Here is a 23,109-nt window from a genome sequence, read left to right on the forward strand (position 1 = left end):
AAGAGTTAGTGGTAATTCAAGGTGTGGGAATTCAACAATCGAAAGTTTAGGGCACGATTCATTGAAATGGGAAGGACTGGAGTTCCCATTGTGGCTCAGTGGTAAAGAACCCGACTAGCGTCCATGAGGACTCAGGTTTGATCCCTGGCCTCGCTCAGTGGGTTAAGGATCTGGCATTGCTGTGAGCTGCCGTGCAGGTCACAGACAAAGCCTGGATCCCGAGTTGCTGTGGCTGTGACGTAGGCTGGCAGCTATGGCTCTGATTTGACTCCTAGCCTGGGAACCTCCATATGCCTTGGGTGTGGTCCTAAAAAGACAAAAAATATTAATAATTAAAAAAAATGAAATGGGAAGGATTGTGGAGGAAGCAAGATTAGGTTGGGGGGAGGACGTGCCATTAATTGGGATGAGGAAGACTAAGAGAGGAGGCTGAGGATACAGGGCCTTTATTGGGATCATAGTATGGGAATCCCAGAGAATCCGTGGAAAGCTTTGAGAGAAGGGGGTCAGAATGAGGAACATGTGGGGCTGAGGACATCTTTCAGGATCCCAGACTTGCATATCCAATTGCTTCTTTGGCCACACCACGTGGAAGTCTTGGTCCCTCAAATTTAACAGGTTCGAAACCAGGCCATTGATTTTTCTTTCCACCCTAAATTGGTGCCTCCACCAGCATTTCTCATTTCAGTAAATGACAACCCTCTTCCCAGTGCTCAAACCTGAAACCTGGACCTCTTCCCTGAGCCCTCTCCTTCTCCACCCCACCCTCACGGCAAGCTACCCCCAAGCCCTGCAACATCACCCTTTTACAAAAGAGATCTCAAATCCAGGTGCGTCTTCCCACCACCCACTCTCCTGTGCCAGTCCAAGCCTTCCTCACTTCTTCCCCAGTATATGCAAAAACGTCCTCACCAGTTCCAACAGAGAACTACCATATGATCCAGCAATCCCAATCCTGGATATATATCTAGAGAAAACCATAATTCTAAAAGATACAGGCACCTCAGTGTGTATTGCAACACTCTTTACAATAGCCGAGACATGGCCGCAACCTAAATGTCCATCGAAAGAGGAGTGGATAAAGAAGATGTGGTACGTATATACAATGGAATAGTACTCAGCCATAAAAAAGAATGAAATAACCCCATTTGCAGCAACATGGATGGACCCAGAGATTATCATACTAAGTGAAGTGAGTCCGACAGTGAAAGACAAATATCATACGATATCACTTACCTGTGGAATCTTAAAACAGGACATGAATGAACGTCTTTGCAGAACAGAAACAGACTCACGGACTTTGCAGACACACTTATGGTTACCAAACGTGGTGGGGGCTTGCGGGAAGGGATGGATGGCGGTTTGGGATTGGCTTATGTTCATGAGGTATATGGAATGACTGGCCAATAGGGACCTGCTCTATGGCCCAGGGAACTCTACCCAATAGTCTGTGATGGTCTATATGGGAAAAGAATCTGAAAGAGAATGGATGTGTGTACCTGTAGAACTGAATCACTTTGTTGTACAGCAGAAATGATCACAGTATTATAAATCAACTGTAATTCAATAAAAGTTTAAAAAATGAAAAAAAACCCAAAACCCTCCTTACCCACATACCCACCCCACACTTAGCCCTCTGGTCTGTTCCTTACACAGCAGGCTAGATTAATACTTGAAAACAAAAACAAAAACAACAACAACTAGGAGTTCCCATTAGGGCGCAGTGGTTAACGAACCGACTGGGAACCATGAGGTTGCGGGTTCGATCCCTGGCCTGGCTCAGTGGGTCAAGGATCCGGCATTGCCACGAGCTGTGGTGTAGGTCGAAGATGCAGCTCAGATCCCGAGTTGCTGTGGCTGTGGTGTAGGCCGGTGGCTACAGCTCCAATTAGACCCCTCGCCTGGGAACCTCCATATGCTGTAGAAGAGGCCCTAGAAAAGGCCAAAAAAAAAAAAAAAAACTATCGAAACACATCACTTTTTTTTTTTCTGCTCAAAACCATGAGTAAAAAAGTCCAGAGCTTTCTGTCTCAAAGCTCTACAAGGTCTTTTCACTTGGAGATCTTTGTAGTACGGTTCCCCTGCCAGGATCTGTGACGTGCTCTCCATTGTCTGCGTACCTGAATACCAACGTGGATGCACCTTGGGTCGTAGTCTTCTTTGCTCAGTGTCATACAGGCACCACTCGAGTCTATCATGGCTTTACTGCTGCAGCAGAAGGGTCTAAGGCACCCGGCATCCTTTCTTTAATACGTGTGTTGTTTTCTTTGCCTCTGTGTTTGTGTTTGTTTTTGAAGATCATTTTTTCCCCTCTCGGGTGCCTGCTGCATAATTTCTTCATCTTCCAAATGTAAAAGGCATTTTAAGATCATGTCTAGTGACAGGTCTCCTTTCATGAATTTCCTTTTCCCTGAAAACAGGATGAAGCTTTTCACTGAAGAACAGGAAAGACTGTGCTTGTTGTCTCTTTTAATTCTGTATTCACTGTGCTGCTATTTCCCTGCCCTCGTTTGCCTTTTTCTCTTTTTTTTTTTTTTTTTGCTTTTTAGGGCCACACTCTTGGCATATGGAAGTTCCTAGCCTAGGGGTCAAATCAGAGCTGTAGCTGCCAGCCTACACCACAGTCACAGCAACTCAGGATCTGAGCTGCGTGTGCAAACGACACCTCAGCTCCTCAGAACGCTGGATCCTTAACCCACTGAGCAAGGCCAGGGGTCGAACCTGGAACCTGGATACTAGTTCATGGATACTCGTTGGATTCATTTCCACTGAGCCACAATGAGAACGTCCCCTGCCTTAGTTTATATTTTACTTCCACTAGTTATGGTTTTGCCACTGGGGGGAAGAACGTGGAAATCTCATGGCCAGACTAGTGGCTGCCTCCTGCCACCATCGTGGGGACCCCTTTGGGGTACCTGGCATGACTTGAGGTTGTTGTAACAGAAGCACGAAATGTCCATTGGGAGATCTACACAGCTCCATCCTTAAGGAGCAGAGAAACCACGAGAATACAGTCTAGAAATAACCAGTAAGATTAGAGGCAATATTCCAGCCTTGATGTCAATGTCAGATTCTAAGTAGAATAGATCAAAGTTTGTCTTTCTTTCTGCAGCCAAAAAAAAAAAAAAAAAAAAACTCAAGCCAAAAAATGTCACTGCTAATTCAATTTTCTTTTTCTAATGTGTGTCACTCAGCACCTTTTGATTTTCTAGCCATCCGCCTGCTGCTGGATTTTTTAATCCTGTTAGACTTGAACTTCATGGCCAGTTGCTTGCATCTTACAGAGTCACAACTGAGATGCTTTGGATTGCCCTCCGCCCGGCAGGGATGTCAGTTATGAAGTTTGGAATTACTGGTCTCCTATAAGCCGAGGAGAGAAAAACAGTCCTTTTCCCAAAGGCTCACCTTTTCCCTTTCCCAATTTTTTTTTTCCCTGACCAAAACAAGGAATCGTGGGCTGGAAAAAATGATATATCAATGATATATCAAAAGATATATATGATATATATATATATATATAATGCTATATATGCATGTATATATCAATGATATATTATCACAGATGTTAATTCCACAGGGCAAAATCAGAGTTCATTTCATAATGCTCGGAATGTAGGCACAGTCACGGTTGAAATAGGGCAGAGCCCTTTAAGAGCAGTAAAAAAAAAAAAGAAAGAAAGAAAAATCATTAGACATATAAAGCTTCTAGAATTTGTAATCCAAATCTGTAAACAGATTTCCATACACTGATGTAGAGAAAACGCAATTATCATTCATCACGGGTCTGTTGCTGTCAGAGCATCTGAGCTGAGGCCAGTCCAGTAGCCGAATTCAGGCTTCTCTATCGCGCCCCAGCTGAAGCCCAAGCAAGAGAGACGTGAGACAGACGCTGAATAATTCAGGCCCCAGATCGCCCCCCGGAGCTCCCTCTCTATGTGGATAGTTCTCTGTAGATTGGGGTGGTTTGGTGCCCAACTCTGGGTGTGAATCAGGACGTTACCTCTATTGATGTCTTTGGAGTGTGTGATGCAAATTTATATTCTGTCTCCCTGCCCCCAAGTTAAATCCCGGCAAATGTCCCCTTTCAAATATTCAAGTGCATCAGCCTTTCAGCTGGCCCTGTGGTTTGGGAGTCTGCTGGCTAAGTGATGCTCCGAAGATATTTTTATTGGGATCACTTTAATTTTTAAAATTTTCACTTACAAACTGTGTCAGACATACAGTAAATAACAGCCATTCTCTGTACCTATCAGCCAAATTATACAAGCATGCACATTTTCCTGTATCTGCTTCAGATTTGTGTGCATGTACAATGTCACAGGTAAAACAAAAGCCACTCCCTTCCCCTTGTGTGCACACTTTATCTGAGTTCCTTCCCAACCTTCCTCCTCAGCTGTAAACACGTCCTGAAGCTGGGATGTATCCTTTCCATGAATATTTCAGGATTTTGACTATATATGGAGGGATCTTTAGTGATGTGGAGAAATGATGCTCTCTCTTCCATATATGTATTTTCAACATGATGACTTTGAGATTTCTCAATGCTGGGACATGTAGATCTAGGTTATTTTAACTGCAGGGGAGTATTTTACTAAGTAGATAAATATGACTGTTTTCATTGCACTTTAGGCTATTTTCAGGTTTCACTGTTAAAAACAACACTGCAGTGAACGCTCTTACGTCTGCCTCCTTGTGTACAGAGGTGAGTTTCTTTAGGGCAGCATCTGTTCTCTTCTCTGTTTTACCACGAGCAACCCCCCAGGAAGCATCCTTTTCCATTGCTGCCAACCCACACGATTTTCACAAAAACAAGACCTAATCTTACAACGGTGTAAAAGCACTTTGGTATTTCCTGTTTCTGCTTTTACCTTGAAGGCTGTTTAGGACACACCACTAATGGATGAGGTGGCCAAATCCAGGGCATGTGCTTAGAGATAATATTGAGTTGGAGGGTTTCGTATTTTCTCTCTTTCTTTCTTTTTCTTTTTCTTTTTTTCTTTCTTTCTTTCTTTCTCTCTTTCTTTCTTTCTTTCTTTCTCTTTCTCTCTCTCTCTCTCTTTTTCTTTCTTTCTTTCTCTTTCTTCCTTTCTCTCTCTTTCTTTCTCTTTCTCTCTTTTTCTTTCTTTCTCTTTCTTTCTTTCTTTCTTTCTTTTCCTCTTTCACTCTCTTTCTTTTTATGGCTGCACCCTTGGCATATGGAAATTCCCAGGCTAGGGGTCGAATCCGAGCTACAGCTGCCAGGCTATGCCAAAGCTACAGCCATGCAGGGTCCGAGACTCATCTGAGACCTACACCACTGCTCACAGCCACCCAGATCCTTAACCCACTGAGCGAGGTCAGGAATCCAACCCACATCCTCGTGGAGCCTAGTCAGATTCATTGCCACTGAGCCCCACCAGGAACTTCTGCTGGTTTATTTCAATACTTCTGAATTTCTGTAGCGTTTACACCTCCAGTGGCAGTATTCCAACATCTCATATCCTTGCCAGTACTTGTCACAGTCAGACTTTTTTCAAACATTTTGCCACACTGATAGGTGTAAGAGAATCTCCTGGCTATTTCACTTTCCATTTTCCCCATTTCTATTGAACTTCACCTTTTACTCTTCCATACGAATTTTTAGAATCAGTATCCACAGTGTCTTCATAGGAAGTGGTTTTCATTGTTGTGAAGGTCTAAATATTTTCTAACTTTCACCAAATTTGTTCTTTGACACAAGAATTGTTTAAAAGTGTAAGAGTTTCTCTATGGAGTAGGGAGAGAGCTGAGCTGCCTTTCTGCCTTTTTCTTCCAATTTTATTGCTTCGTCAAGGAAGTGGTCAATATGATACTGATTCTTTGGTATTTTTTGAGATTAGCTTTGTAGGCTTGGAATTTTTTTTTTTTCTTGCCTTTTTAGGGCTGAAGGTTCCCAGGCTAAGGGTTGTATTGGAGCTGTGGACGCAGGCCTAGGCCACAGCCACAGCAACTCAGGATCCAAGCCATGTCTGTGACCTACACCATAGCTCATGGCAACACCAGATCCTTAACCCACTGAGCGAAGCCAGGGATTGAACCTGCATCTTTATGGATGCTAGTTGGTTTCATTTCCACTGAGCTATGACAGGAACTCTGCCTTGGAAATTTTTGATAAATATTCTATGAGCACTTCACAGAGATATATTCTAATTTTTTTAGATTTTATGCCCTAAACGTGCTCATTAGACCAAGCTTATTAGTTGTGATGTTCAAAAGGGCAATATCCTTATTTTTCATCTCCTTTGTGCATCACTTTCTCAGAATTGATTATTAGAATCTCCTTCTGTGATCATAGGCTTGTCACCTTCTTTTTGTAATTATCTCTTGTTTGCTTTATATGTTTTGAAGCTATGTTATTAGTTGAATATAGGTTTGGGTATGTGTATTTTATCGGTGAATTTTTCCTTTAATATTTATGAAACAATCATTTTTATCCCTAATTATACTTTGTGGTCTTAAATAATATTTTATCTGATTCTATTGTTGATACAGCAGTCTTCTTTTCATTAGCATTTGCCTGGGCTATCTTCTTCCATCCCATTACTTTCAAAAATTACTTTTTAAGTATATTGCTAACAAACAGCATATAGATATGATTTTTTCCCCCATGCAAAAATCCTCATGTGTTAATTGATAACCATGATCCATTTACATTTATTGGGATTGCACATTTGGATTCATTTAGACCATTTTATTCTGTTATTTTATCTTACGTGTTTTATACAGTTTCTATTTCCTTCTTTTATATAGGTATTTTTTAACTAGGTATTTTTCCTTTCTACTGTTTTGGAAGTTATGCATTTTATTCCAATTGTTTTAGTAGTTTCTCGATTTTTTTTTTTTTTTTTTTTTTTTTTTTTTGTCTTTTTGCCATTGCTTGGGCCACTCCGGTGGCATACGGAGGGGTTCCCAGGCTAGGGATCTAATTGGAGCTGTTCCCACCAGCCTATGCCACAGCCACAGCAATGCAGGATCCGAGCTGTGTCAGCAACCTACACCACAGTCACAGCAACGCCGGATCCTTCACCCACTGAGCAAGGCCAGGGATCGAACCCACAACCTCATGGTTCCTAGTGGGATTCGTTAACCACTGAGCCACGACGGGAACTCCAGTTTCTTTAAGTTTTTAATATGCATAACTTCATATCTGCAGTTCATCATTATTTCTACTCTCCTCTAAAATAACACAAAGACCTTAGAAAGCTTTAACTTTCATAGTTTTCCTTTAATATTATTCCTTTTTTTTTTCTTTCTTTTTTTAGGGCTGCACCCAAAGCACATGGAGCTTCCCAGGCTAGGGGTTGAATCAGAGCTGTAGCCACCAGCCTACGCCACAGCCACAGCAACACCAGATCCAAGCCGTGTCTGGGACCTACACCACAGCTCATGGCAATGCTGGATCCTTAACCCACTGAGTGAAGCCAGGGATCCAACCTGCTTCCTCACAGATACTAGTCAGATTCGTTTCCGCTGAGCTACGACGGAAACTCCTCATCTGATTCATTTTTGTTGTCTAGTGTATTTTATTTCTGCCTTGTTTTTGCCCTCTCCCTCAATGTTAGTTACTAATTTTTAGGAGAAATGATCTCTTTACCCACCGATGTCACCAGGTTTTTGGCTCAGCAATGCTTTTGGTACCTACTCCTTCAATCTGGGTTCAGTATCTTTTTATGGCACTATATCCCTAGGAGCATTAAACTCACTTCTTCTTTTCTGTCTAGAAAAGTCTTTTTATTACTTTCCTTATCAATATTTAAACTGAGTATGTAATTCTAGATTGACAGTTTTCTTCCCCAGAATTTTGAAGGGAGTATTCCATTTTTCTGAGTTCTCTTATGGCTTTCAGTCTGTTTTTCCTGGGAGTCCCATTGTGGAGCAGCAGAAACAAATCCAATTATTCTCCATAAGGATAAGGGTTTGATCCCTGGCTTCATTCATTGGGTTGGGGATCCGGCGTTGCCATGAGCTGCAGTGTAGGTCACAGATGTGGCTCAGATCCTGCGTTATTGTCGCTGTGGTGTAGGTCAGCAGCTGCAGCTCCAATTTGACCCCTAGCCTGGGAACTTCCATATGCCATGAGTGCAGCCCTAAAAAGCAAAAAAAAAAAAAAAAAAAAAAAAAAATCTGTTTTTTCTTTTGCAAACAATTTCATTCTCGTTTAATATTTCCTTTGCTCTTATTCAGTTTCAACCTGATGTGTCCAGGTGTGGATGTATGTTTATTTATCCTGTTTAGAACTTAGTGTGCTTCCTAAGTTCTGAAAATTCTCATTGAATATTGTCTATTTTACATTCTGTCTATTCCTTCCTTCTGGAACTCTTCTCACATTGTGTGCTCCATATCATTTATCCATCTTGCCCAATGTATTGTCTCTGGGATCTTTATTCTAGGTAATACTTTCAGCTTTACCTTATATTTCAACGCCTCTCTTTTTAGTGGTGTTTAATCTGCTGCCTAACATATTTATTGACATTTTGTTTTCTGTGATCACATTTTTTTTTATTGGAAGACAGTCTATTTGATTCTCTTTCAAATGTGCTTGTTATTATTTTTATAGTATCCTGTTCCTTCAGGAGGATTTTCATGTTTTCCATCTCTTTAAAAATTTTAAATGGATGTATAGTGTCTTTCAGTTGTTGCTCTGCTATCAGATATTCCTGGGGTTGCTAATTTTATTGTTCGTAGTATCTGCTGACTCTTCCTCATGGTTGACAATTTCTTCCTATGGTTTGTAGTTTTTAATGACAGCAAAATCCTAGGGGGGAATTGTTGATACTATAGGAATTCCATGAAACCAAGGGTTATGGTAGCGTTATTACAAAATAGTTTTGCATTTGTATCTGCAGGGGACTCTGGGGGATTTTCCAGTTAAGAACAAGCTTTTAATGTGAATTTATCACATTAGACATTCAGGTATCAGTAGTGCAAATCTGATTTTTAACATCACCATGAGGTGCAGACTCAGCATTTCAGGTACCCATGGAGGAGCTGATTTTGTAATTTCCCAACCCAAAGCCTCAGTGAGTGATAAATCCCCTGATTTACTTCCCTGGGCTGATGAGTATAATTTTTCTAAACCTCCTTTCATTGAGACAGTAGCCCTATCTGGGTACTAGATTTTTCTTTCTTCCACCTCAGTTTTCAATACCTCTCCCCATCTTGGTTGGAACGGGGGGCAGATCAACTCAAATAGGTTAACTAAGGGTTTGTCTTTCAATGACCAGTCATGCTGACGTGGGTACAGAAATGTTTCTCCACTTATCAAAATGGAGGCCACTGTTTTCATATTCCCCAAGGCCAATTCTTTTTTTTTTTTCTTTTTTTATTCATCATAGGTACACACTTCAAACTTCAAGCTCAGATGTGCAATAAATATCCCCTTTCCCCATTCTTCAGTTCAACTTGATTATCAAACTGCATGCTTCCTCCCCCTCTGGTCTATAGAAAAAGTTTGACTTTTGGTCCTTCTTAGAGTCCGTCACATCCATGTCTTTCTCATCCAAGGAGTTGCTGCAGTTGGTTCTCAGTCATGGGTTTATGTAAGTTGTCATTGATGCATCCATTGTCCTTCTCTGCAGGACTTCTTTTCATCCACTCTCTCTCTCCATGCTTCTTTGTGATACATGGAGAGGAAGTCTTTTGTTAGGCTTCCTGTGGTCCCTTCTACCTAGAAGCATCATATAGCCTTTCTTCCCTGGGGTTTTGTGATCTCTCCCTGTGGTGCTGCTGAAAAGTAAGGTTTATTTCTACTGCTCAAGGATACAAACTTCTCTCTTTTCTCTTCTCTATAGACATTTCTATAAAGACACATCTCCATTTCTCTCTCTCTCTCTTTTCCCACTCTCTCTGTTTTTCTCTCTTCCTTCCCTACCTTGCTGCTCATGCTTTCCCTTTTCCTCCAGGGTAGCAGACCCTATGTCTAATAGAACCGATGACATCTTCCCATTTCTTCAAGCCAATACACTTTGTCTGTGATCTTAAATCTCTCTTCCCAAATACAGGCTTAAGTTTTGGGGGGAAAAGCCCAAAAAGAAACCCTCTTCCGATGTCCACCCCTCTACAAATATCCCATGAGGAAAGTGCAGATATTGCTCCCTGATTGAATACAGGGAACAAAACAGGAATGGGGAAGGCAAATTTGTGGGGAGAAAAATAAGCATTAATACCTCGGAATATGTTCCTAGAGTTGCGGTTGATATTCTTTGGTTTTAGAGTCTGCCACACTTGATTTAAAATCCCAACCATGCCACTGCTAGTGATGTGATTGGGGGCTAGCTACGTAACCCCTCCTAGCACGTGTTGCCTCATTTTAATTGGGAGATAATAAGATGACTTACCCTGTAGGTTTGTTCTGAGCAGTAAGTGAGACAGCACATGGAAAGCATTTATTTCACTACCTAGCATAGAGTAATTAAATTAATAACTGGGAGTTATTTTTATGAACACGTAGTAGTTGTTGGAATTCACTTTGCGCCTAGAGCTAGAGAATCTCAGAAGTGTTATTTAAGCTCTTGATCCCTCTGTTCCTTCATGTGTCATAAATTGCAGGGGGCTCATTTTTAATGAGGGTCCTTATAAGCCTGCAGCATATGCTGTCTACCAGGTCCCCTCGACAGCACCCAGCTCCTGATCTTGATGCCACAGCTTATACTCTCATTCTTTTTTTTTTTTTTTTTTTTTTTTTGCTTTTTCGGGCCACACTTGCAGCACATAGATGTTCCCAGGCTAGGGGTGGAATTGGAGCTACAGCTGCCAGCCACAGCCACAGCCATAACAATGCAAGATCCCGGCCACATCTTTGACCTACATCACAGCTCATGGCAACGCCGGATCCTGAACCCACTGAGCAAGGCCAGGGATCGAACCTGCCACCTCGTGGTTCCTAGTCGAATTTGTTTCCACTTCGCCACGACAGGAACTCCAGAAGGCAGACTCTTAATAAGACCTCACTGCCTGTTTTAAAACCCAGAAATCCAGTTATCTGTTCAAATGCCTGCCTCCCCCTACAAGACCTGAGTTAATGGCAAGATAAGATCTTTTTCATTTTAATAACCTCAGACCTAGGAGAAGAGTTGACGTACTAGGTTTGTTGAATAAATGCATAAGAATGAAGGGCCAGGACTTGGAAGGGGGAGGGGCTTGATCTGTTTCCAGAATCCATGCTGCAAGCCCTCTTCCCTGCAGGACTCCAGCTGGATTCTGGGTTTTCCTCTCCAGACAAGGCTGCTAAGGGGAAACACAGTCTAGCTGCGAGTAATCCATTTCAGTGTAATTCAACAAATGCTTTCTCTGGGCCTCATCTGGGGAAGCTCATCAACCGTTCCCAGCAAACAGTCAAGCTTTGGCTGAGTGATCGGGCTCAGCTGGGAACGGATAAAGTCTGTGCGTGGAGCCCAGGGCGCTGGGTGTTGAGAACCTTCCAGGGGAAGAGACACTGGAGGCAACAGGGTAGCCAGATAAGGGCAACTAAGATTCCCCAGACTCCTGGGCACATTCTGGCATCTAGAAAAAGATTGTGTGTCTAGGTATTTCGGCAGAAGTTCGGGGTGATTGGGGACATTTTAAGGCAGGATCCAGGAATGGTGTCTGGTTGGAATTTATCAGAAAGTGCAAGTCAAGCACCCCCAGGTTGAATCTACAGAGAGGCAAGCGAATGTGGTTTCTGAAGGTTAGATAAGATGTCACCGGACATGAGCAATTATTAGATGATCTGTCTACCCCCAGTCTCTGAGAACCACACATATTCCAAAGCCATCGCTGGTGTTTCCACTGTGGGACACTTCTCCTGGCCATCAGTGACTGGGTTGGCGCAGACACGTAACCTGAGCTGGGCCAACTGATGTCTCTCTCTCCCGGACCCAGACTCAGAGAGTGGGAGGCTGTGTCGGACCACAGCAGAGCTAGGAGAGGGACCGTGATAAAGTCCTATCCCGGAGGTCCCCAGGGCTGCCCCGGTGCCTGCAACTCCTTGAGCTGTTTGCCCATCTTACCCTTGGACTGCAAGAAACACTAAATCCTCCCCATAAATTTCCCTTTTCATGTAAACTGGCAAGATTAAATTTCTGCTACCCGCCATCCAAAGAGCCTTAACGAAAACACTGCCAGATAAAAGTGGAGGTGAGCCCAGCGCAGCTGCCTTTTCTCTGTAGTTATCCTTCCCTTGCTGTATTTTCCCCCAATTTTTAAGAGGGAAACAGAGGAAGCTGCTGTCACAATCTAGAGGGAGAGACAGAGGTACACAGATCATTTCAACGCAATGGGGTAAGTGCTCTAATAGAGGTGTGATGAGCCTGTTGGGGGAGCAGAAAGCAGGATTCCTCTAACTCTGCTTGGGGGTGGAGGTGGGGAAGCTGAGGCTCTCAGGATGGGTGGGAGCTCTGATAGACTTAGGTATTATCAAGAGCATCAGAGGCTCTTAGCAGCTTTTATGTTTCTTAAAAGGATAAGAGATGAAAGGAGAAATAGAATAAGGTGTAATTTGCTCTGATCTTGAAGAGGTGTTTTAGTCAACATAGCCTAGGTTTTGCTGTGGTGGCATTAACTCTGGAATCTCAGGCACTTAACCCGTGGCATTTCCTTCTCACAGTGGAAGCAGCAAGGTCAGGGAGAGGCTTTGCTCCCTATGGTCACTTCGGGGCCAGAATGATGGAGGCCCGGGCACCTCATTGCTGTACCATCTAGAACACAAAGCCTTCTTGGTCACCACACAAGGGACGAGAGAGGGACAGGCTCCTCGTGGCAATTAAGGGCTCTGGCCCAGAAGTGACACATGCCACCTCCATTCCAGTCCATTGTGCAGAGCTTATCAAGTGGCCCTGCCCAACTTAATGGGGGTAGGGCTGTGCCACCCTCTGGTGTGCCCAGGAGAAGAGGAGCACCAGAAAAAGGTGAGCCCTAGAAGTGTCCCCGGCAAGAGGAGACCATCATTTTAAAACCCAAATCTGATGTCTTAGTCCCTGTGCCTGAGATGGGGTCTTGGTCTTTTGTCCCAAATCCCGATTCTGTCTGCACTTGCTCCAACAGTGATGTGCTTGCCATGTCTTCGCTTAGAAGCTGAGTCCCTAAGTTCTATGGAGAGAGGACAGAGATCACTGTGGCTTTAAAATGCTCAAGAAATCTTTTTCTTTTTTTTTTTTTTTTTTTTTGCTTTTTTAGGGCTGCATCTATGACATATGGAAGTTCCCAGGCTAGGGGTCGAAGTGGAGCCACAGCTGCCGGCCTACAGCACAGCCACAGCAACGCGGGATCTGAGACTCATCTTCGATCTACACCACAGCTCACGGCAATGCTGGATCCTTAAGCCAGTGAGCAAGGCCAGGGATTGAGTCCACATCCTCACAGATACTAGTCAGTTTAGTTTCTGCTGGGCCACAACGGGAACTCCAAAAAACCTCTCAGGAAATCTTACTGGCTCTGTGAAACCTATCGTCATTATGGCAGCCGTGCAATGGGATTCTTCACCACATACTCATGAAGTCTTCTCAGAGAAGGATTGTGCAGGTAAAGCCCATCTCTTTCTTTGTGCACATCCCTAATTCCCTTTTGATTCATCTCAAGTCCCATCACTTCAAGCGACTAATTGAAGAATATTATGAGAGGCATAAGAAAGAAGACTTCAGGAGTTCCCACTGCAGCACAGTGGGTTAAGGATCCAACATTGCCACAGCTGTGGCCTATGCTTGGATTCGATCCCTGGCCTGGGAGCTTTCATGTGCTGCAGGTATGGTGGAAAAGAAAAAAAGGTTTGTGATGATGATTGTACTATAAATATAATAAAATTCATTGAATTAAAATAAAATTGACTATAATAAAAATTCATAGAATTAAAAAAGAAAGAAAGAAGTCTTCAAATGTTCAAAACTCGGTGCAGCCACTATGGAGAACAGTATGGTATTTCCTCAAAAAACTAAAAATTGAATTGCCATATGATCCAGCAACCCCACTCCTGGGCGTCTATCCAGACAAAACTGTAATTCAGAGAGATACATGCACCCCCATGTTCATAGTAGCACCATTCACAACAGCCAAGATAAGGAAGCAACCTAAATGTCCATCAACAGATGAATGGATGACGAAGATGTGGCACATATATACAATGGAATACTACTCAGCCGTTAAAAAGAATGAAATAATGCCATTTACAGCAACATGGATGGAACTAGAGATTATGATATTAAATGAATTAAGGCAGAAAGAGAAAGACAAATACCATATAATATCATCTATATGTGGATGCTAAAATATGACACAAATTAACCTATCTCCAAAACAGAAACAGACTCACAGATGTAGAGAATAGACTCGTGGTTACCAAGGGGGAGGTTAGGTAGGGAAAGACTGAGAGTTTGGGATTAGTAGATGCAAACTATTATACGTAGAATGGATAAACGAAAAGGCCCTACCGTAGAGCACAGGGGACTATATTCTGAGATAAACCATGATGGAAAAGAATATCAAAAGGGAGTTTCCATTGTGGCTCAGCGGGTTAAAGACACAATGTAGTCTCTGTGAGGATGCAGGTTCGATCCCTGATGCCTCAATGGTTGAAGGATCCAGCTTTGCCACGAGCTGTGGCATAGGTCACAGATGCAGCTCCCATTCAACCCCAGCCTGGGAACTTCCACAGGCCACAGGTGCGGCTTTAAAAAAAAAAAAGAATATAAAAAAGAATGTGTGTGTGTGTGTATATATATATATATTGAATCACTTTCCTGTATAATAGAAATTAACATATTTTAATTTAAAAAAATCCCAAACTGAGCTCCTTATTGCCCCACTCAGTTACTCCCTCCACAGCCTTCCTCATCCTTTGAATTACTCATGTCTACCTTGAATTGACACCCTTCGAATTGCTCAGGTCACCCTTGACTGCTCTCCTTCTTTTAAATCCCACATCGAATACATCAGGAAACCCCACTGGCTTTACCTTCAAAATACACCCAAATCCAACTATTCTTCGCCTTTATTCCTGTCATCCTGGTCTGAGCCACCATCATCTCAGTATTTTTCCACTTGATTCCTTACTAACCTCACTGCTTCTAGTCTTGCTTAACTACCGTCTATTCTCATCAGCCGTCCGATCTTACTAAAAGATGTATCAGACCAAGTCACGCCTCTGCCCCAAGCCCTTCGTGGAGTTCCATGTCATTCGAAGTAAAACCGAGAGTCCTTACAATGGCCTGCAAGGTCCAGCATGCTCTTCCTGCCCCATGACCTATGTGGCCTCATCTTGTCCCTGTTTCTCCCCTCCTTGCTAGAAGGTAAGCTCCTTGAGGGCAAGTTCTTTCTCAGTTTGGTTCACTTGATATGTTAAAATCATCTATTCTGTTGTACATTCATGTATTCCAAGAATCTAGACTGGTTCTTGGCAAATGGTAAGTACTTAATAAATATTTGTGGAATAAGTTAATGAAATACGGCTTTGAGATATGCGCTCCCAATGATTCCATGTGGTGGATTTATCTTATCCTTCTGCTGTCTTGAGATGTGAAATACCTATTCATAAGCACAAGAAAAGAGTCAGATAGACCAGAGAACTTCCAAGACCCAACATTAAAGAGAATATTTGGCCCATTTATGGGTCATCCCCAAGGCATGAAACAAATTACATAAATCCTATAGACAAAAGATGGGGAAGGTGAAGGCAAATTTGCTACAAGGATGCAGGTTAACCCAGGACAGTCTCATTCCTAGATTAGAAAAAGCAGAGTATCGGAAAGCTCCAGCCAGAATCTCAATGGGCAGCTCTAGCCTAGAGCGGCTGACTATACATCTCTGCCATAGACTGATATTGTGAGGCTCACACGAATTCCTCCTTTTTATGCCCACTTTTCAGTGCTCACACATCTCACCAGAAACCTGGCCCCACCACTTGGCCATTCTGTTCCTGGTGCTGCGGCCAGCCTGGGTTCTTGAGTGTTTCCATATTCATGTGGAGAAACACGACGGGGCAGTCAAGGGTGATGGAAAAGAAGACAAATGAATCAAAATTCTGAGTCTTAGTTTCCTCATTTTTTTAAATGTAAATAATAATAGCTATACCGTGGGTGTATTAAGAGAATTAAATTACACCGTGGATGCTAAGACTTTAACACTGTACCTGGCACTGAATCTGTACTCAGTCAATGCCTAATTCTGTTTTATGTTTCTGATGAACTGTAAGAACCTCCCATTTCCTATGGGACCCTCAACGTTGATTACTTATTCAGTCTAGTGATGGCTAATGATCCACTGACCCAATTCTGCCTCCCAACACCCGTGGCTGAGTCTGTCTTCCAGGGAATCTGTCTATTCCCAAAGCTTAGCTTGAGATATGAAGTGACTCCTACCACTGGAAAAGGGAGAGTGCCTTTTTGGGTGGAGAAACAGGTTTTAATTAGAAATCTAGCAGGGTGAATCTGCAGGGAGACTAAACTTGATTCTCCTGAAGAACCCAGTCTAATTCTACATGACCAGATTTCAATTTTGCTTTACCAAAACATTACTGATACAGAGCAAATCCACATATCAGCTGCCAAATTATAAAATTTTGTCCTCTGGGAGTTCCTGTCGTGGTGCAGGGGTTAACAAATCTGACTGGGAACCATGAGGTTGAGGATTTGGTCCCTGGCCTTGCTCAGTGGGTTGAGGATCCGGCGTTGCTGTGAGCTGTGGTGTAGGTTGCAGATGTGGCTCGGATCCCGCGTTGCTATGACTCTGGCATAGGCTGGTGGCTACGGCTCCGATTCGACCCCTAGCCTGGGAACCTCCATATGCTGCGGGATCAGCCCAAGAAATGGCAAAAAGACAAAAGAAAAAAGAAAAAAAATTTTTGTCCTCTGAAGATCAACCACTTCCCTAGGAAAAAGTTGGACAATGAATATCTAATGTTGGAGGTGGAAAAGCACTTTGTGTGATAACCAGGACAAAACTACAAAATAAGGACTGGTAAATTTCACTACATAAAAGCTTCTTAATATGTTCCAAAAGATTTTTTTAAAGACTGAATTTTAAAAACTGGTGTGAATCATTTGTACCTAATATATAAAGAGCTCTGGCAAGTCAATAATATACAGATCAACTGTTAACAATAGAGACATGGTTAATGAATTTGAAATATAAATGTATAAAAGAGATAGAAATAATTAAGAATATTGTACCTCATTCATAAGCAAATAAATACAAATAAAAACAACATACCACTCCCAGTTATTAAATTGGCAAAGATTAACCAGAAAAACATACTATCAAGTACTGGCAAATGTGCAGGAAAGTTAGCATTCCCATATACTACATTTTAAGAAGGTAAATCTCTTTCTAGTAATGATTAACAACTGTATTGTTGTGCATAGGTTTTGACCCACCAATAAGCACAAATGGGCACAAACATCTGGCAATTAGAATGCTTAAATGAAGCACTGGTTATATTAGCAAAAAAATCTGGAAACAAGATGAATGCCAAAGGAAGTCAATTGCCTAAGCTCTGATACCTTCAAACAAAGATGATCTACTCATTAAGATGAAACTGGAGAAGAAAGTTACCTGCAAAGGATACTTCAACTCTTCAGCTATGTCCACTCATGCAATGATTATTTGCTGAGCAGTCATTACAGGAGTAGGAGGGATCGGGAGCTTGGGGTTATCAGACACCACTTAGAATAGATTTACAAGGAGATCCTGCTGAGTAGCATTGAGAACTATGTCTAGATACTCATATTGCAACAGAACAAAGGGTGGGGGAAAAATGTATACATGTAAGAGTAACTTGATCCCCATGCTGTACAGTGGGAAAAAAATAAATTATAGGAAAAAAAATGATATAGCACCACTGATGTCAAGATGAACAAGACAGCATCCCAACAACCAAGGAACATACATTTTATTGTGGAAAACAATAAATACATTAAAATTGTGGGATCAGTGAATGACACCAAAGAGGCATGAACTGATGATGGCTGTACTCGCCTCCCCACCCCTCAAGAAAAGTGTATTCTGGCACTTGGAAGTTCTATATAAGTAAAATTACTAGAGACAGAGATGGGGTCAAAGAGAGAAGGAAGGTAGTTATTGAAACTTTAGCTCCAAAGGGAGGGTGCATTACTTCCCTATCACTACATAACAATATTATCACACCCTTAGCAGTTTAAACAACTTGCAGCTATTGAGTTTCTCATGGTTTCTGTGACTCAGGAGCCGGGGCATGGCTTAGCTGGGTCTTTTGCTTCCGGGTCTCTCAAGGCTGCAATCAAAGTGTCAGGCAGGTGTGAGATTTCATGTGAAGGCTCAGCTGGGGCAGAATTGGCCCAAGCCCACATGGCTATTGGCAGGATTCAGGTCCTTATGGGCTGTTTTCTTGCTGGCACTTGGCTAGAAGTCACCCTCAGCTCCCAGCTGCTTGTTGGGCATCAGCTGCTCTCAGATCTTTGCAGGTGGCCTCGCCAACGTGGCCACTTGCTCCATCAAGCCAGCAAGGGAAGTCAGTCCCCTGGCGAGATAGACACTTAGTCTCCTGCAGTGTAATTGCAGGAATGACATCCTGTCACCTTGGCTATATCCTGTTGGTTAGCAGTAAGTCACAGAGTCTGCCCACACAATGGCTTGAGTATCAGGATGTGGGAATAATTAAGGACTATCTTAGAGTCTGTCCTCACAGGGTACAAAAAACATTCGAAGTTGAGCCACAGGGGCAGCCAAATCAGAGCAGTAGTGTGGGTTAGAATGAAGGAATTCCTGGAGTTCCCGTCGTGGCTCAGTGGTTAACGAATCCGACTAGGAACCATGAGGTTGTGGGTTCTATCTCTGGCCTCGATCCAGTGTTGCCGTGAGCTGTGGTGTAGGTCGCAGACGCAGCTCGGATCCCACGTTGCTGTGGCTCTGGTGTAGGCTGGCAGCTGTAGCTCCGACTTGACCCCGAGCCTGAGAACCTCCATATGCTGCAGGTGCAGCCCTAGAAAAGACAAAAAAAAAAAAAAAAAAAAAGAAAAAGAAGGAATTCCCTAAATATGGCCCAGTGGAGTTATCCTTGGCCTTACCTGTCTACCAGATGATGCCCAGATTTGCAAAATGATCCATCTGTGGAGGTTACTAAGCATGAATGTGGTTTATCTGGGGCAGAAAACTCAAACTGAAATACCCACAAGAGCCAGGCAGGTAACATGACACACACAGCTGAAGGGGTTACAGGGAAAGGCTCACACAGCCCTTTGCCAAGGAGCAGCCCAAGGAGATCACCGCTTCTGCGGGAATGCAGGACTGCTCCTGCCAGAGTCTCTGACTTCACAAAGAAGCCCCCATGTGTACATGAGATTTCCCCCAAGTTAAAATTATACGTGGACTACTCACAACACATCTACAAGTCAGAGCCAGCCCCCAGGACCCCAATTTCCCATCCTGACCCGGCACCTCTGTGCCTCTGGCAGGGATACGGAGCAAGACCATTTGCTGAATTTCAAGCTCATGTTTTCCACTTTGCTAGCTGCTGGCTCTTACTAATGTGTTCTTTTTTTTTTTTTTTTTTTTTTCTTTTCTTTTCTTTTGAGCTTCTGATTGTGTGAACTCCTCACATTCAAAGCAGACCGGCTTGCTGATTAGTTTTAAATTTCAGGAGCTTTAAAGTCTCCCAATTTGGAGGTAAGCGGACTCTCATTAAGAAGTCATTTGATAAAAATTAATCCCTCCAGGAATATCTTGGACTCAGAAGAAAGCCCCGGCTCTCTCATTAGCTGGTTGTAAGTACTTGGCCCACCTTGGAGGCCCTGATCCTCCCTGGGTTTGACTTGGAGGCTCTACACAGCTGCCACAGAGTCTGGGGACCAGATGCCAGTGATTCTAAAAATCACAGGAAAGGATGCGACAGAACTTCAAACTCAAAGGCTACAGCCAGACCCCTGCCCCCTGAGCCCGACTCCTCAGATTTAATCATTTCCACTTGAGCCTGAGAATGAAGGGACAGATTTTCATCTTACTGAGTAGATTTCAGAGCTTACCTCCCCTAATCCGTGCAGATCTGTCACTGACCCAGCAAAGAGAAGAGATAAATGGAAGTATGGGGGTCTCTCTGGAGGGGCTTCTAGAAGGGCAGCAGCCTTGAGAGGAGACATCCAACTGGCTCATCCAGATGAGCTGAGCCCAGGCCCCAGAGGGCTGTCAGCCACTGGGCCGGGTGCCCATCCCTCAGGGTGACAGTGACATGTCCCTGGGGGCCTGTGAACCCAGCCAGAGCAGGCCTCAACTTTAATCTCTAACTAACCCAGTTATAAAAGCTTTTATGTAAGTCAGTGGCTGTTGTTGAAAGGTGGCTATTTTCTTTATTTCAATTTAGTTTTATGCTTTGGAAAGATAATATACATGCACGGTAAAAAAAAAAAAAAAAAAAAAAAAAAAGCAGAATAAAAGGGCTTCCCCAAGAAAATAAGTCCCCAATCCCCCTCCCTGGGTCCCCCTTCCCCACCTCAGGGCAATGGCTGTTACAAGTTTCTCCGGGAAGAAAGATGGCTGTTTTTAAATTTCTAATTTGGTCTCAAAAATAGCCAAAGGCCAAATAGAGCCCTCAATAATGTAATTAAAATGAGTGATGGAGTTATACACATAACGTGTCAAGGGAGACAAAGATCACAGATGCAAACTCACACCCACAGAAATAAAAATCGGCATGTGTGTGAGTGTGCGCATGCGTGGAAGCCTTTGCGTCCGGGGGGGTGGGGGGGCGTCCGCGCAGGTGCAGAGCCTTTGAGGCAGAAGGGTAGAGGTTTGTACGAGGAGGCTGTGTGGCTGTGGTGTCTGGGTATGGGTGTACTTGTGTGAGGACAGTTTGTGTCAGGGGGTGTGTGTGTGTTTAGTCTCCCATCTCTCCGAAACCTCCAGTCATTCCATAAACATTTATTGTGTGCTATGTGCCAGGCCCTGTTCCCAGTGCTGGGGCTTATACCGAGATAAATCATACAAGGTCCCTGGCTTTGGGCAGCTTACAATAAGAATAACTCATATTTGATTGGCCCCTTTCCTTTTACAGGGGAATTTTCAGGCAAGTTAAGTCATAACTCAGGCCGGCTGCAGCTTGAGGCATGCTGGGATTTGAGCAGCCCGGTGGACTGTGGGCAGAGGTGGGTAGGGGAGGTGGGTGGGGGGTGGGAGGGGATACCAGAACCAGGGGCAGAGGCTGGTCTGAGCCAGCTGCTGAGGACCAGGGCTCTGGCCTCTCGGGGAGGTCCAGGTAGGCGCTCACATCAGAAAGGCTGGATACAGGTGCTCTGGCTTGGTGGTTCTGTCATCAGGCAGCCCTGCTTCAAAGCCCAGCTCTTTCACTCATTAGGAGTGTGATCCCGGGCAAATTACTTAACTTCTGAGCACCTCTGCTGCTTCACCAGAAAGAAATGATAGTTCTCTTCTTAAGAACTGAGGAGGATTAGTGAGATAAGGCAAGTAAATTCACAGCATCATGTTACACAGTGAACACTCAGTGGCATTACTATTCATTATGTTATTATATTGTTATTCTTCAACAGCATGAAACTCTGAATCTCTACAGCTGAACCCCAGAAGGAGGATCTCCTGGGTAAGAGGGATATCTGATCAAGAGCACTCGAGGTCATCCCCCTCAATTTCACTTTCCACTTGAGGCCCCTCACCCTCATTCTGGCCCTTGCTGCTTCTCCTTTTAAACTCTAGCTGCAAAATAGTATACAGGAAACAGGACAGAATTTTCCAAAAAATCTGGGCTAAATTTTAAGAGAAATCAGCACACCATACACAAAGCATCTGAGTTACCCCATCTAGCCAGCTCACCATGGCATTCAGGCCCATCTCTTTCCACAAGGAACCCCAAGGAAAGAAGCGGAAGTGAGTCCTTCACTTCCTGGCTCTGAGTCAGGTGGGTGCCTAAACTTTGAAAGTATGTTCCAGCCATCTTAACCCAGGTGGAGGGTCAGAAAAGCTCCCCAGAGGAAGCAACACTGGAGCAGAGGCCTGAAGAAGGAATGTCTGAACAAGGGGTGGGAGGAGAACAAGTCAGGGATGCAAAGAAAATAGTCCAGGCAGAAGAGAAAGCACATGCAAAGGTCCTGGGGCAAAAGGGACCATGGAGAATTTGAGGGACTGCAGGAAAAAACAAAGTGTCTGAAAAGTAGACAGTAAAAGAGGAGATGAAAAATTAGACCAGAGAGATAGGTCACAGCTCAGTTGCAAAGACAGGTGTAGCCATGTATGGTAAACACTGTGCTTTCATGGAAGTGCTTGATACCCCAGATGCTGGGTGTGCTGTCAACAGCCAATCTTCAGCTATCAGGCTGTTCAGGGATTATCCTACCTTCAGAGAGTTTCCTCACCCATGTTACACCTGTCAGAGGGCTGCTGACAACCATTAAGTATAAATAGGATTGAAGACATGGAAACAACCTAAATGTCCATTGACAGAGGAGTGGATCAAGAAGATGCGGTACATACATACAATGGAATATTACTCAGGCATTAAAATGAACAAAATAAAGGCATTTTTAGCAACATGGATGGACCTAGAAATTATCATGCTAAGTGAAGTCAGTCAAACAATGAGACACCAACATCAAATGCTATCACTGACATGTGGAATCTGAAAAAAGGACAGAATGAACTTTGCAGAACAGATACTGACTCACAGACTTTGAAAAACTTATGGTTTTCAAAGGAGACAGTTTGGGGGCTGGGGGATGTGCTGGGGGTTGTGGGATGGAAATACTATACAACTGGATTGTGATGATCATTGTACAACTATAAATGTAATAAATTCATTGAGTAGTTAAAAAAAGACATATATGTACACAATGGAATACTACTCAGCCATAAAAAAACAAATGAATGCCATTTGCAGCAACATGGATGGAACTAGAGACTCTCATACTAAATGAAGTAAGTCAGCAAGAGAAAGACAAATACCACATGATATCACATATCTGGAATCTGATATAGGGCACAAATGAACCTTTCCACAGAAAAGAAACTGATGGACTTGGAGGAGGGAACTTATGGTTGCCAAGGGGGAGGGGGAGGGAGGGGGATGGACTGGGAGTCTGGGGTTAATACAGGCAAACTGTTGCATTCGGAGTGGATAAGCAATGAGATCCTGCTGTATGACACTGG

The 23,109-nt window shown here is 43.4% G+C and overlaps 1 long non-coding RNA gene across 1 annotated transcript; it reads left to right on the top strand.

The window, feature by feature from the left end:
* Positions 1-19,570: 19,570 nt before the first annotated feature.
* On the top strand, positions 19,571-22,777 carry LOC106507358 (uncharacterized). Its single transcript, XR_001303278.3, has 3 exons — positions 19,571-19,626; positions 21,008-21,098; positions 21,501-22,777. It is a non-coding gene; the product is annotated as an uncharacterized LOC106507358 (long non-coding RNA).
* The last annotated feature ends 332 nt before the right edge of the window (positions 22,778-23,109 follow it).

The sequence above is a fragment of the Sus scrofa genome, chromosome 3, assembly GCF_054392235.1.
Source record: "Sus scrofa isolate SSC_HxYL_T2T_F1_AM1 chromosome 3, Sscrofa_HxYL_maternal_Yorkshire_Landrace_v2.0, whole genome shotgun sequence".
Lineage (NCBI taxonomy): Eukaryota > Metazoa > Chordata > Mammalia > Artiodactyla > Suidae > Sus > Sus scrofa.